Consider the following 15,760-nt stretch of genomic DNA (forward strand, 5'->3'; position numbering starts at 1 on the left):
ATAAATGCACATGACCTAATACTTCAGCTAAGCACTTTTGAGGAAAAGCAGTAAAAAGAATAAAAACCTCTGAAAGAATCATGCATTAAGGTAATTTGAGGAAGGGAAGGAGTGGAACATCTGAAAGATTTTTTTTTTTTATTCTTTGGTAACAAGAAAAGAGACATGCATTCTGGACTTTCCAGTCACCTCCAGTCAGTAGATGGTTATGTCATTTCCCTTTTGTCGTGAGCTTTCGTCCTATTGAGGACTTACTCCTTTTTTACTCATTACTGAGTTATACACTTGAACTCCTCTTTTTCCTACAAAAGGTAAGGAACAAATTACAGTGTCACCTATTAGACATGTACAAAAGCTAAGAACAGACCCCTACTACTAAACTCATAAATAAGTCTCATTTTTTTGATCATCCTTTCTGATGAAAAGCTAAAAGTAAGAATTTATTCTTGATTGCATTAGCCAGAACATATAGACAGCTGTACAGTCTACAATCATGTTAAGTTTATTCCCTGAAGTTAGCAGCAGCCAATGCTGGAGCTGAATGCTGTCTCAGAATACTGATGAAAGAGGTTTAGCATTTGCTTTATCAGTTCAAAGTTCCTGGGAGGGCAGTAACCAGCAGAGAGGGGCTGACACTCAGGGACAGGAAAGTCAGCAAACATAATGCACCTCAGCTACTTTTGCACAAAGTCCAGCAGCTTATTTAAGCTGCTAGGGCAGTTCAGTTCCAAACAAACAAATGTGGCCAAGGTGCAAATACACCTTCTGTTCTGCCAACATTGCTCCAAGGATTAAAACCTCAGACCAGATGGTACCTTCCCAAACCACCAGAGCCAAGAGTCAGAACCACTCTTCCAACAAGGCCTTCAGAAAGATGACAACAAATTGTGCTTTGAAAGTTCTCTTCATGGTAAGAAATACTGGGAAGTACGTACTACTACCGCAAGGAAGTAATTTCTACAAAAGAAGAATCTTGAACAGTCATGCTCTTTCCTATAGAGAAGATAATTTTTCCTCCACACTTTGATAAACAATACCACACAGAAAAAAAATTCAGAAACCCAGCAACAAATACACAGGAGTAAATTTTCGTAACCTCCGCTAAATAAAGCCAACTATGATAAAAGAATTAATTTTTTTTAAAGTAACAATTTCAGAAAGGGCTTTCTGACAAACGAATTTTGAGAGCAAAGAATTTTGGAGATACAAAGTAATTAATCAGACTTACCTAGTTTTAAAAGGTGGGGGAAGTGGATCTTGCTCTGAAGAATATCTTAAGTTGTAGTGATACTACAAGGACTGAAGAAAAGCTGTCGCCTTTTTTTTTTTTTTTTTTTTTAATTTATTGTGTAGTTTTGGGCAAGTCACTTCATCTCTCTGCTGTACTTCAGTTCCCAGTGTTTTGCTTATACAAAGTCCTGGATAAAATCTAAGCCATACTACTTGGAATATAGGTGTTTTGGGGCCAGACACTGGAACTAACTATATGTATGTACAGTACTAAGCTTTAGGAGGTCCAAACCTAGCAGCTTCCCCACTTCATTCCAGAAAGCCATACCAGGTTCACTGCAGCTCACTTTTTATAAAGTAGCCTAAATGCTTGAAGAGCAAGAGAAGTTGAAGAACAGCAATTCTGGAAAACCTAAGTGGATTCAGTACTGTATCAGAGTAAGGGACACAGGACAGAAATGATCATAATCATTTCTGATTTTAGGGATCCCTCCCTAACTCTCCCATGTATTTCATATTGAATCCAAACTTGCAAAAACACATCAGATACAGAAAGACAAATACCTAGGTAGTGATGTATGTCCATGGGATTGCTGGGCAGAGCAGCTCAAGACAGGGCACTGCTGGCAACACGCAGTCACTATCACAGCAGAAAAAGCATCAAAGGTAGGGCCACTGACTTTCCAGAAGGGAGCTGCTTTGCAGACCCAATTAGGTTAAAAAGCTTCCTCATCAAACTGGTCCCCAAAAGTAAATACCAATTTTCACATGAACCAATCTCTTCTGAAGCAGCGACCACACATTTTTGGGTTTACTTCCAGTTTGTGTTCAACAAATACTTCAAAGTTACTGCTCAAGTTCACTGTTGGTTTGGAGGGAGAAAAAAAAAAAATTCTTTTAATTTTGTTTCAGCATTATAACCAACAAAAAAACCCCCAAAATTGACAAAACGTAGAGCTATGTAATAAAAGGACAACAGAAAAGCAATATAAAAGTTGATCTATTTTCAGTAAGCAACAAGCAATATGTTTTAAAGGGAAGCTTCCTGCCTTCTTGAAAGACGACAGTTCATACTTTCCTTTATAAGACAAACAAAATCAGGTCCTGTGTTAAAAATAGGCTTTCAAAGCCATATAGTTTGCCTGATGATCTCAACCCCCAAACAAGATACTGGTAAATAAGTTCTACCTATTTCAGAACTCAGGTTTCTCAAGGGAATCTCTGGGAACTTTCTGAAGAGGAAGGTCCAATAAAGCTATGCAGAGATTCATCTTCCACTAACAGATGTCTGAAGTACAAGTATACATTGAAAAGCATTGTTTGTTCCCTTTTTTTGAGCCACACAATACAATGTGTGACAGGAAAAAAGAGCATTAAGCTAACTGAACTTGAAATCACAATTTCTATATTACTGATGTGCTTACATTCTAACTTGCTGCTTAGGGAACTGGAAACTGGACAGACACTGACAGTTATACACACACAAACACACATATAACCAAGTGTCTTGACCACAACATCTTACTTTTAAGAAATGTATCAAAACTACCTGTTACCGTAGCGCTCACCCCATGAGCTTGCTAACATTAATGAGAGGCATACAGAGCTCACACTCCTATGTGCTTGCTAACATTAATGAGAGGCATATCTTCCCCAGAAAGCTAACAGATGTCTCAACTATACAAAGCTTTAGCTTTTCAGAGCTTTTTCACTCAAGGACTAAACCACCTTATAAAATTCCTTATTATAGTGTATGTTGAAGCAGTATGGTCAACCATCTTCCCCAAAACCCTCTTCCTCTCTATTGACTGAGTGGACATAGACGCAGAAGAAAATCCTAGGTTTCATAAAATCACTTTGTTTAAATCTCACTGACAACAACATCACTGTAATTTTATCCTTAATCTCAACTTCTCTTTGTGTAATCTTTATATAAGAAGCTAAATCTCTACGTTCATACTAACTACTGGTTTATTACCCATAAATTGCTTCCCAGTGTCTTATCTCTGGCAGTGAAAGACTATGTAAAGCACATACAGGGAAAAACAAACAAACAAGCAAGCATTTACTTGGCTTACTGATACTGTTTCCCAAGATTAAAATCAACGTAATACAGAGAGATGACTGCCATTTCACTATATTTTAAAATACATAAACATACATGTATACAAAGATTCTTCTAATTTCCATGAAAGCAATATTACAAACAAAAGTATGTTAAAAAAAAAAACAAACAAAACAAAAAAACAAACAAAACAAAACACAAAACAAGAACCCAAAACCAAAAATAAAACAAAAACCCCACAACTAGAAAGTAACCACATAGCTTATTTTGGCAACACTGTCTCCTCCGTGAAAGCAAACTACTATCTAGGCAACAGCAAATAATTAGTCTGTTCATGGACGGCGAACTGTTTTTAATTGTTGTACCGGGTGCCTAGATACAGAGGTTTTGCAGACTGTTTTTACATGTCAATCTTCTAGCCAAGGAATAACAATTTAAGGAAAACAGAATCAAGAGAGAACTACGTAAACAAGAAAATGTCTGCTCTCCTTCAAAAACATACTACATCCACATCTTCTCAAACAAATTCTAACTAGCACTTTTTAAATGCATCACATTATGAATAGTGAGACATTTATTATAAAGGAGAGAAATAGATTCCCTGACTTGAAACTCTGGATTACGCATAAGCCACTGAACCACTTAAACATTCAAAGATTCACAGTTTGGAGTCACTCAGGGAAAAATACTGTGTTTATTCATCTTAACTTTGAGATCATCAGGGTGAAGAACCCTTCTAGAGGAATGGTAGACATGTGGTTGGTACTTCAGTGGAGCATGACTCAGGCAAGGAAGCGGCTGACATTTACAGACGAACAGAGAAGCACCATCTCTCCTCTTCAGCAGAGATCATCGATCACTGCAAGTCAAAGGCATGAAGGAAGACGAGAAGTAAATTTAAAAACAAAACCACAGATCTGAACCCGTAAAATTTACATACTGTGTGGAAGAAGCATCATGAACACTAGATGAAATATCAGTCCAGATAAGTGAAAGAATATCGGGTAAGCTGCTAGTCTCAAAGGTAGCCTCCCATCAATGTGGATAGTTCCTTTTTTCTTTTTATTTGTGCAGTTTGAGCAAATAAGAGGCATGGAAGACAAGCTACATCCTAGACAAAACAGAGTTAAAAATAAGGTTGGGGGGATTCTTTTTAACAATTATTTAAACAATTATTCAGGCCTAAGATTTGTCCACACACAGAAGTTAGTGGCATAAGAGACATCAGTTGAAGAACAAAGTACACTAGCATACATGCCTCTTGCTGACACATATTAATTTATGCTGTTTAGAAGTATAATCAATGCTAGCTAATCCAATTAGTGTTTAACCAATTTAAGGAAATATATTTTATTTTCTGCCAATTAAAAGAAAAACCTTTCTCCTCCCTATCCCCTTCCAAAAAATACAACTTAGAAATAAGTGTAAATAAGAAGGCTTCTGCTACTCTGGAGATGTTATCAGTCTTCATGTGTGTCTTATTTAAAAAAAAAAAAAAAAAAAAAAAACAAAACCACAAATAATCACACCTATATGTCAAATTCTGGCAAACAGGTTTACTCAGTAGCCTACCAGAATTTCAAACAACTAGCTTAAGCACAGTAGCTCATTCTGCCTTGAGGATAAAGCAAACAATGCAAATTAAGCAACTCTAGTACACCTTCACACCAAATCCCTGCCATCAACTACGCACTAACACTACAGCTCCTTGAGCCAGTAATTAATTTTTAACTTTGGAAAATATAAAGTAGCAATAAAGAGTATCCAATTTTTCATAGCTGGAGTTTGACAAACTTGGCTTTCTTTTTTTTTTCCATTGCTACATGGTGCTTGCAGGCAGCATTCAAATTGAAACTGAAAACCAAGCACCAGCCAATTTACTGAACTGTACGACCACTCTCTCAAAAATATAATGACCTATATTCCATAGGAAAGCAGTAGCATAAGACAATCATTGTTTTAAAGAGATTATTTCATGGTTTATTCCTTAATAGTAAAAACAACAGTGTTGGTCTCATTTAGCCAATGAAACAACCTCTCCGCATTAAATATATTGAATGTTTCAACCAGGTATTTTCTCTACAAGCTATTATTTCCAGTAAGAATTACACGATGCAAAGCAAAAGAGACCATATGGAAGAGCAGTATGATACACTGCAGTAGTGACCTGGGGTGCCAATCTTTCTCCTTGCCAAACAAGTGCCTTACAAAGTGTCACTTCCGACATCAGTGAAACACACAAGAAATCTTGATTCATTGCCTGGCACTGACTACCTTCAGAGTTAGTAAAATCCTTGCTCCTCAAAGACAGAATTTTAAGTTATGACAATTGTTATCTTGAGATTTGAAACATGCATTTTGGGAATATTAGGTTTTGCAGATTTAACTTGAAATCACAATGTTTTGTTCTTAACCACAGAAGCTACCTTTATACTACCAACCACAATGAGATTGCTATTTCTCATAGTATTTCTCAAAAAACTGTTAAACTGTAGTCAGTCCAGCACTGCACTGGGGGATGGACTAGACAATGTTTCATGCTCTCTTCTAATCTCATTTTCTTTAGATATTTTTCTTAATCTTAAGTCTTTCATTCTAGTAGTTGTCAAAGGCAATCATGAGTTGTAAATGAATAACCACACCAGACTTTTTTTTGTATTATTCAGTTATAGATTTTCCAAAATCACAAGGACTATGAGCTTTGATTTGACAGCCATCTAGACTTCTACTGCTTTTGTATCGAAACTGTACAGTTTCAACAGTGCACCCAATACTTTATATGGAAGAAAAACGTTTCCTTTATAATATGAAACAAACCCAAGCTTCTTGTTAAAAATAAATACTTAGACATGTGTTATACACTTAAAACCCTTTAGGATCCAAGCTAAGTTCTTAAATTGTCACTTGAAAATTTAAATATTTAGATTAATATGAAAAGATGGAGAGAGAAATCACAGTTATTTTAAAGACCAAAATTAACTGAAAGTGAAACCTCCTGAAAGTTAACTGCTTGAAATTGAGAAATATAGAAAGGTGTACATGACAATTAAAAGCCACACCAAATGACCCTCTTTTTAACTATTGCCTCTCTTAGTCCTATGCATGATGAACTGTAGTGGTTCAACTAGCATTCTAATTTTTATTTGACCAATAAATTCTTAACACCCTCTGCGTGCCAGAACTAATCTGCTGGCATTCCACATTCCTAGGGCAAGTTTTTATAAATATATTCTGCAATGCATCTTTGTTGCTTATTTCAAAGGCCTTGACAGGTTTTAGAAAATGGAGAATGGAAATCCATAAATAAAACTGTTTCCTTAATAGAAAAAATTATCTTCCATTGGTAAGAACAGGTCAGCATGTAATCAGATATACCTGGTACTAATACACCACTCTATCCCACCTAATCACATTAGAGTAAAAAATTTTAAAAAAGGCTTTCCTGCACTTTCTGCTTTTTCCATTTAAAGTCCGAAGAATCAAAACAATTTGCTCATGTCATTGATCAAGAGGAGAAAAACAAGGTTTGGCCTCAACATGCAGATCACTTTTAAAGTTTTCCAAAAGTACCTAAAGTTTTCTACGAACTGGTATGAGATGTGTATATGAAAGTTTCTAAAAGACACATACCAAGGAATAATGCGTATCTTCCTTAATTGAAACAGACCTTTTTTTTTTTTTTTATGACAGTGTGTTCTTTGAGAAGATTGCTCTGTGTGGTCAACTTCACTAATCAAATTATTCCAAATCCATTCTGTAATTCAAGGAAGAACTACTGCTTGGAAAGATAGTATGAAAAAAATCAACTAACCGCTATACAAAAGCCTGTTCATTCAGTTAATAAACTATTAAGAATATTTTATAATTCTCATAAAAAAAAAAAAACCTCACCTAAAGGAAGCATCCTTCAAAGCTGTATGATCAAGTAATGGGGGGAGGGGGATTCACACGAAGAAAGATTATTCTATTGCATTACTTGAAGTTACTTTCAAATTCTAACCCAAGAACGGTGTGTGTGTGTATGTGTATATATAATTTCACACTGGCAGATTGCATGCTACCTTGATTTTCAGAAGATGCTATGCATAATGTTCCCTTCCAGAACATTTTTCATACCAAGCCCTGGAAAGCTTAAGAATTTCTTAAGCTCAGTATTTCCTCCACAGAGTGCCTGAAAAGGGGAATGGGAAAGAGAAAGAACACGCATGCCCTTTTTCCAAGACACAATTTCTCTTTTTTTCATCCCAGACATCCATAATGATCAGAATTTATTATTCCTCCTAAAGGATTAAAGAAATAAATAACTTTAAAAAAAAATTAAACCCCACGTAACCAAAAGACAGGCATGATCTTTTGATCACTCTATTTTACATCCTTGTTTTAAAAATTCCTTGAAACAACGAACAAGTACATCTCAAGGTGTTACAGAAGAGACTCACAAAAAGCCACCTTTAACCTATGATTGCAAGAAAGAAAGGTTTTCAATAGACAAATTAATCTGGGGCTGCCAAAGAAAGTTTTTGGTTTGTTTTTGCAGCTTTTTTCCAGTAATCAAATCTGGTAAGTAGAATTGCTTTAAATTCTATGTTAAAAACATCATGACAAAAAGACTTTTTACATCTTTCTTATGGTGAAACTCTCACTGGGCTCAAAGAAAAAAAGCTCAATTTTTTTTTTTTTTTAAATAAACAAACTTAGCCTCTTGGCCAGATCACCATTATCTAGATCTTATGCACCTTTTTTATTAAATTGAATGACTCTCATTAATTATATTTGGTGTAAGCCTCAGGCTAATCTAGACCATTCTATAAAAATTACAAAATAAGCTCTTGCTGGGGAAAAGGTATCTAAAATAACACAATACAGTTGCTTATATCATCACTAAGTATAACTGCAAAAATCTTGCAAAAAGCTATGACAGAACTCCCATTAATTACCCAACAACCATGAATAAAACCAGTATTTGTCTGTTGAGACACGTTATCCAGAGTAGCTTGACTTTTAAGTGTTGTATCATATTTCTAATTTGATAAATTCACCTGCTTGCATAAAACAAGAAATCCGGAGAAGCTAAAAAGCTGTATCTGCAATTGCTATACCTTTTTTCTTTTTTTTAAATCACAGCCTCTATCTCTCAAAGTTTAAGATAGCTTCCCAAACAGAAGCCTGCTTTACTATTGGTTTCAACACAAGTGACACATGGTTGGCATTAAATGCAGATATGAAAGCTTTTGATCAACGTTTACATTCTAAATACTTCCACAAAACATTTTTACTTCTGGAAACAAAGGGAGGAAGTTACAGGCAACTAATCTAAAATATAAAATTCACAGAAATGGGAAGAAGTATGAAGGGTCATGTTCTACTAAGTAGTTATAAGCATACACTTTCCACAACAGTATTTTCAGTATACTACCTTGATCTCCGTTATGGGAGAGCGTTAAGTTCTGAAGTCCCTAAACACAGTACAAGCTCGCAAAATGACAAACACACAGTTGAGAGATTGCAACTAACACAGGTGGGCTGCCACGAACAACCTCAGAGCCAAAGTGTTAGAATCGGTAACGCTGGCACCACCAGGGAAAAACCGATGCAAGAAGTAAACCGTTTACAATACAAGGAATCCAAACCCAAAATATGAAATGCAACCTAGATAAGCACCAGCATTCCATCACACATCCAAGTCAAAGCTGAGTCTTCAACAAGCCCAACAAAGCATCCAAGCCCTGTCCATGCAAAATCAAGTGTCATCTGTTCAGAAGCCCCAGCAAAGAGATGATACTAACTGCACATTTACACAGTGTAAGAATGTAATGTTATTATGGCACCTCCCAGGAATTTTCTGGGAAATGTGCAGAATAACGCAACTGCTTTTTCCATACTCCACAGTAAGACCCCAGGAGTTCACTTACTACGGGAAAGAACAAAAAGGAGAATCACAGAGGCCAGGGAGAGAAAATGGGAGAGTATGCTGGAAGAAGGATCACTTGTATTTGTCTTATTATAACCTTTGATTTCTCTGGCTACTATCAAAAGCTAGGTAATAACCTACACTTCAGCCTGACCCCTTTATAATCAGTCTCACTTTCCGATGTCTCAATATGATGAAAGAAAAGAAGAATCAGAGAAGGGAAGCTATAAGGGTCAAAGGCAAATATAGCAGTCACAACAACTATGGAGAACTTCCAGCTCACGTTAATCTTTTGGGGCTTGACCAAGTATTTTCTTGGACATTTTGATCAACTCTTTCCCCTCTCTCCTCACAGTTTTTATACATCCCTATAGCAATAAACAGTAACAATTAACATTCAAAACAATGTAAAAATCAGTTACTGACTTTTCTACAGTGCCCTTAGTCATTTTCATTCCTTACTCTTGTTTCCCCAAAATCGTTGAACAGTTTTCTCCAAGAAGAAATCTAGCTAGCAGTTCCCAATTTCTTGGAAGTTTATACTGCCAACACTAACTAATAGCAATTAGGATCAAGTATAACAGAAATAAAAATACCTTTTCATCAGAGAAGTGTACATCTATGACCAAATACAAACTGTCTACATGAACAGAAAGGACTAGTATCTCCAAGGGCTAGTCTTCACTGCACCACCTGACCTGCGTTCCAATGCAAGTTTTACTCCCAGACCAACTGCTGGCACATACAAAAAGTTCTCTTTCAACTCTATTGCTATTTTGTACTCCAGTGCTCACAGACACTTAAATCCAAGCTGAAAATGTTGATACTTACAAGCTACAGATATTTCAGTAATATCTTGGAGATGCAGGAGATGAAGAACTGCCTAAGCAGCCGCAACTCTTCCCACCTTCTCTGCTAAGATTGCACAAGTATCTGGGCCATCACACACTGAAAGAGCCTGGGCAGCTTAAGTGACTGACAACTAACCCCAGAGAAAGAAAGGAGGATTAGAGCTTTTCTTCAGCCAGTTCAACACTTGACTACACAAGCACCTGTGTTAGCACAATAAATGCACAGAACACAGACAAAACCAAGCAGCTAGGACTGGGGACAGCCATTGCTTATACAGCACCGCAACCAAGAATCTACTTGTGAGAGTTCTCTTCAAAGTAACAGGAAATAACAAAACTATACACCAGGGGAACAAAATAAAACAAAAGGTTCACAGAATGGGGGGGGGGGGGGGGGGGGAATCCTTTTTCTGCCATATGCATTTCAGACGGCTCAGTCCAAATCATATAATCTACTATTTGTTTCTCAGTAGCATCTTAAAAAAAAAAAAAAAAAAAAAAAAATCAGGTCCCTATGAAAAAATATCAGTTTGCAGCATTCAAACTCTTAATAAAGGGCAATATACCAGTACCTTATTTAAGTACAAAGAAAAAAACTCCAAATTATTTTTGCAAGCTTATTTTAAAAGTTTAGCCAGTTTAGCCAGCCAGAATTTCTCTATCTACTTCTAAATTAAAATTCTGGATCTTGTATTTTGTATCTAAATACGCACACACAAAGACAATGCATGAGATTAAGATTATTTGCATTTTATTTTCACATTGATTTGCCTGCAAAGGCCTGAGAACTGAAAAGGTATAGCAAAGCCTTCATCCTAAGTTAAAACTTTGGGAGGGGAATAAAGAGACAGCGAAGAGAAAAAATTAACATACATACTTTTTTATTGTAATGTATTTGTAACAAATATGTGTATTGGAACAAATCTGTGAATCTCAGCAAAATCATTTTGTCTAATTTCAGAAAAAACACAGTAATAGTTTGCATACACAATAGAAGCACAAATTAGAACGATCTCACTTATTATGCTGAAATAGTAGATTACAAGACTCTAGATCTCTGCGAAGTGCAGTAATCAAGGCAATATATCTAAATTGAATTACTTGCAACTGCTTTCCACTGGAGAAATTTCAGAAAGTGCATATTGCTATAGTATTTACAATCAAAACACTCAAAAATACCTGGAGACATGCCACTATTATATCACTGTAAGGCCCTAACACTACATGAGTAATTGCACTGAATAGAAAAGCAGTGTATTTCAACGTAACTACTTTTTAAAGAAAACATTGCTGGGGAGGGCGTAATGGTGCATTTCTAGTTAAGACAGAAACCTTTAAAATAAAAGGATCTGTTTCCCTAAATAGTAGTGAAGATTATCAAAATTAACTAAACAATTAGTTCACACTAAAAGTCAATCCTTAGAATAAGATTCTCAGACAAAGCCTTAACTCTCACTCTATCTTTCCAATAGGAAAAATAAGGTTTGCCTATCAAATGCATGGAGAACTGCAACAGATCAACACCTGGAATACGCTTCCTACCCCAAAAAAAAAAAAAAATCTGGTGGTGTGTCTTAAGGTACATACAACGGACATGACCTAACCAGAAAGGTCAGCTATACTTGAATTGAAAGCACAGCTACTTAACTTCCTTCAGCACCCTGAAAGTACAGGGGTTTAAGAATCACTTATTCACTGACAAGAAGTATAGTTTTAAGACTATTCCATAACTACTAAGTAACTGTCCTCTGGAAAATTCTACTTTTACATCTTGCAATACAAAACTTGCCATATAGAAGTTTTGGTAAGGAAAGAATTAAAAAAAAAAAATATATATATATATTTTTATATAATGTAAGAGACATTCTAACAACTGTATTTGCCTGCAAGAAAGGACCAGGGATTGGTCACGAACGGTAAGTTACTCAAAGCTGATTCCTTACACTAAAAGGATTACTACTACACAAGTTTTATAGCAAGTACTGAGAAAAGACTTTGTTGTCACTTACACTCACGTCCATTCCACGCAAGATAGTTCACTTCTAAGCCCAACAGTAATGTGGAAATCATACTCAGCCACTTAGCAAATGGCCTTCAAGATCTACTCTTAGATTCAGTCACTGATTGAAATCCTGTTCTAACTGACAACTTACTGGTTCTTAAAAATACCTTTCACTTTTCTTTTTTCTATCCTTTGAGCTTTTCATTCCTATTTAGAAGTCATATGGGAGATACCAAGAGTTTGAGCAATTAAGCCAGGGAGTTACCCACCATCATTAGTAATGAGCTTCACTACTTAAGAGTTTGCCAGCAGCCTAATGTAAAATGAAAGATAACATTCGAAAGGCAAATGTGCAGACTGCAATTTCACCATTAACTACAGCCGTTATTGAGCATCGTTTTGCATAGAAATGTAACTCCACTCAAATACCTCTCCACTACACTAGAAATCAACTCAGAGCTCCCAACCATGCTAAAAAACGTATTTCTAGTCCAAACGGACACCAAAGACCTACCCAGACAGAAAAGTCAGACCAGCAACTGACATACCTGAACCTATAACCCAGGCTTTATCTTGGGACCGCTAAGTCAACAAAAATACATCAGCACAAATCACAACACTTATACCAGTTAAGAAACTGCAGGCAATGTCAAGCACATGCAGAGAGTTTAAACCGACTAAGAACTTTGTCTCAAACTGTTTGCACAGGCTATGGCTCAACAACTTTCCCCCTTATTTTTCTTGAATAACTGAGAAAAACAAAACTCAAAGATTACAACTGAGGGGTTGAATAAATGCATGAAACAAATGATCCCCCACTAGTCATTTAAAATGGTTCCACTTCCAAAATTTTGGTTTATTCCAATGATTTCTAAAATGTATTTAGGCATCAACAGAAAAACATAAAATTATTTCCAACTGAAAGTACTTACGTACAGACTGCATTAAGTTAAGTATTTATTCAACCATCTTGCTGCTAAATATCAACATTTCCTTTTTACCTACAATGCACAAAAATGGGAATGGCATACAATGAAGCTGTAAATTTCTACCTGGAGTTAATTATTTTAGTTGTGGGGAGGAAAAAAAAATAAAAGAAGGTGTGGTTCATTTTTCTCATTGTTTTGTCTCCTTGACACCACAGTAAAAGTTGCACTCTACATTTTAGACAGGACTTAACACCCTTATCACAAGAGCCTGGCAACACTTAGTGCTTGCTTAGGAGGAACTGACATCTTTCATTCAAATATTTCATAGAATCATAGAATCATTAAGGTTGGAAAGGACCTCTGAGATCGAGTCCAACCTGTTAACCTAACTGCCTGGTCCACCTCTAAACCATGTCCCTAAGCACTACATCCACACTGAGGTTAGAATCATTTATTAACCAAGACTTCAAAAAATTTCTTTTCAAAGTTTTCACATTTCTAGATATGAAAGGGTAAAATGAAACAGTTTTGATCTCAGCTTCAGAAGCACACAGAAGACAGAAGCATTACATGGCCTCCAGAGGCCCATTCCCACCTAAATGATACTATTTCATTAATTTATTATTTCATCTGGCTATGATTCTATTTCACAAACTTTCATTCATCAATTTTTGTGTCAAGTTTATTACTCCTAATCATATATTAAAAAATTTCAGTTGTCCTGTACATATAGTAAGCATGCATCCAATGTGGTACACAAAAATGTAAACATCTCTTATCTACTTGCCCTTAGAACTTCTTCCCCCATAACTAGGGAACATCAGTTTTTAGCATCAGAACAGTTTTACCCTTTTAAGCTTACTTGATCTAAAAAATCCCCACACCTTCTTTGATATCCTGATGCGTGTTTCAGGGACAACGAGAGTCAGAAAGCAGAGGGCTGTGACTCATCTCACTTTGTGGCAAAAACTAATTTTTCCTCTGTTCACTTAAAAACACTAGAAAGACCCTTGCCCCTGCTATTCTTTCCAAAGAACAAGAAACATCACAACAAAGAAACAATATAGTAGAGGTTTTCCACAAGGGCGTTACTGATCTTTCAAAGTAATCTATTTAACTAAGCAGGTTTTGGAAACCAATTTATTTATTTAGGTACTGTTTACAAACAGTCACACATACACACGCATCAAACTAACTACTTTTTCTCTTTCAGCTTCACAAAGTCCCCTCTTGGAATATTTCTGATATCAAAATTAAGTAAACACCCTAAAAACCATGGACGTATTTTCTAATAATCTATGCATAGGTTTTATTTCCTTTTGAAGTTAAGAATACAGAAAAAGGGGAAATAAATCAATTTCAAACTCTTTTCAAATATGTCAGGCTTTGCTTATGAACGATGACTCTGTCAAAGGAGAAAGAACCCCTTCAGCAATCTGGGTTACAATAATGGCTCCTTTAATAGCTGTACCAGTACAACAGAGTAAGATCGAGGCTGGAACAAACTGCCAAAGGTATGAATTTCAAAAAACACATCTTATTAAAATATACTTGAAAACATCTTAATCTCCATTAAAAGGACACCTCTATTGAAGCTCAGTGTTAATACTTGAAACATGCATTTTAATATTCACTTAGAAGGTTGAAATTAAAATTCATGGGGAGAAACTGAGAGTTATTACAGGAAAGATGAATATAGCTAGCGGTCAAAAGAGAAAAGAAACGTTCAGTGTTGCACGTGGACATATTTTTGCATCCATTTGCTTAAAAGTGCTGCTGGTTTTGATACCAAGATCAAAAGTGCCAATATAACATATCAGTCCATTGGGTACATAAAACAGGTATAATCCAATGACAAATTAATCCAGACCGGAAATCAGAAGGTGTGTAATTACTAAGGTCAGTCAAGTTTGAAATAGCCTTCCAATTATAGCAGAGGTAATAACAATATACAACTGATTATTTTTAAATTAGAGCCAAATAAATTTACAAAAAGCCCCTATCTAACAACGCACAGATCGTTCCCTGAAATTAAGGAATCAGCAAAAAGTTTAGAGAGAAGAAAGGATATGCAAAGGAGAGAGCAGGAAAAAAACACAGCTACTTCCGTGGACACATGGAAGAAAAACAGAGACATAGAAGTGGCTCTTAAAAAGCAGCAGTCCATTTAATGTTGCCAAAAGTAAATAAAAAAGACAAATGACTCCATGGCTTCATAATCAACGTAAGGCAGTACCAACAGAAAAAAAAAAAAAAAAAAAGAGCTCCTACCACCTTTAGTATCATTTGCTACCTTCACCACAAGTGGCATAAGCCAATCAAAACAGAGGGCAGCTTCTTTTAGAGGTAGCGCCTTCTTACACTAACTTACCGACCATAAAATCACAACCCAGATAAGTGCATCACCCATCACAACTTCTGTGACCGTATCAAGACTGCAGTTATGCCCTCCTCCCTACCAACACACTTCTTCCTCCTCTGGTTTGAGATAATGTCCATATGACCAGGCAAGTGAGCTGATTGAGGAAGTTGTTCTCACCAAAACGTAGCTCAGGGAGGAAAAAAAAAAAGAAATAAAAGTACTACTTTTTGACCCAATTAGTTCTCTCAACTCACTTCCTGGCTGTGGAAGTCCCATTGATGACACAAGGGAAGGAGCAGCCACTACTCAGACTGTCTTCAAATGCTAGGAAGTATGCACCACGAACTTTGTTTCCACAGAAGGCCACATTATGCCCTGGATCTTTTCGCAATCCCCTTACTAATGATACC

General features: G+C 36.1%; 1 protein-coding gene across 9 annotated transcripts in view; it reads right to left on the reverse strand.

The window, feature by feature from the left end:
• The window catches only part of RABGAP1L (RAB GTPase activating protein 1 like), a 266,858-nt gene that overhangs the window by 249,301 nt on the left and 1,797 nt on the right, over positions 1 to 15,760 (reverse strand). The window contains exon 1 of one of the 9 annotated variants that reach the window (XM_082312702.1): positions 1,795 to 1,858. The exons of 7 other annotated variants lie outside the window; for them this stretch is intronic. The gene's annotated coding sequence lies outside the window, so the exon portion shown is untranslated. Of the gene's footprint in view, positions 1 to 1,228; positions 1,317 to 1,794; positions 1,859 to 15,760 lie in introns of those variants that run through there. One more of the 9 variants, XM_082312701.1, reaches the window with a different exon arrangement.

Source organism: Platalea leucorodia (assembly GCF_965183815.1).
Source record: "Platalea leucorodia genome assembly, chromosome: 5".
Taxonomy (NCBI): Eukaryota; Metazoa; Chordata; class Aves; order Pelecaniformes; family Threskiornithidae; genus Platalea; species Platalea leucorodia.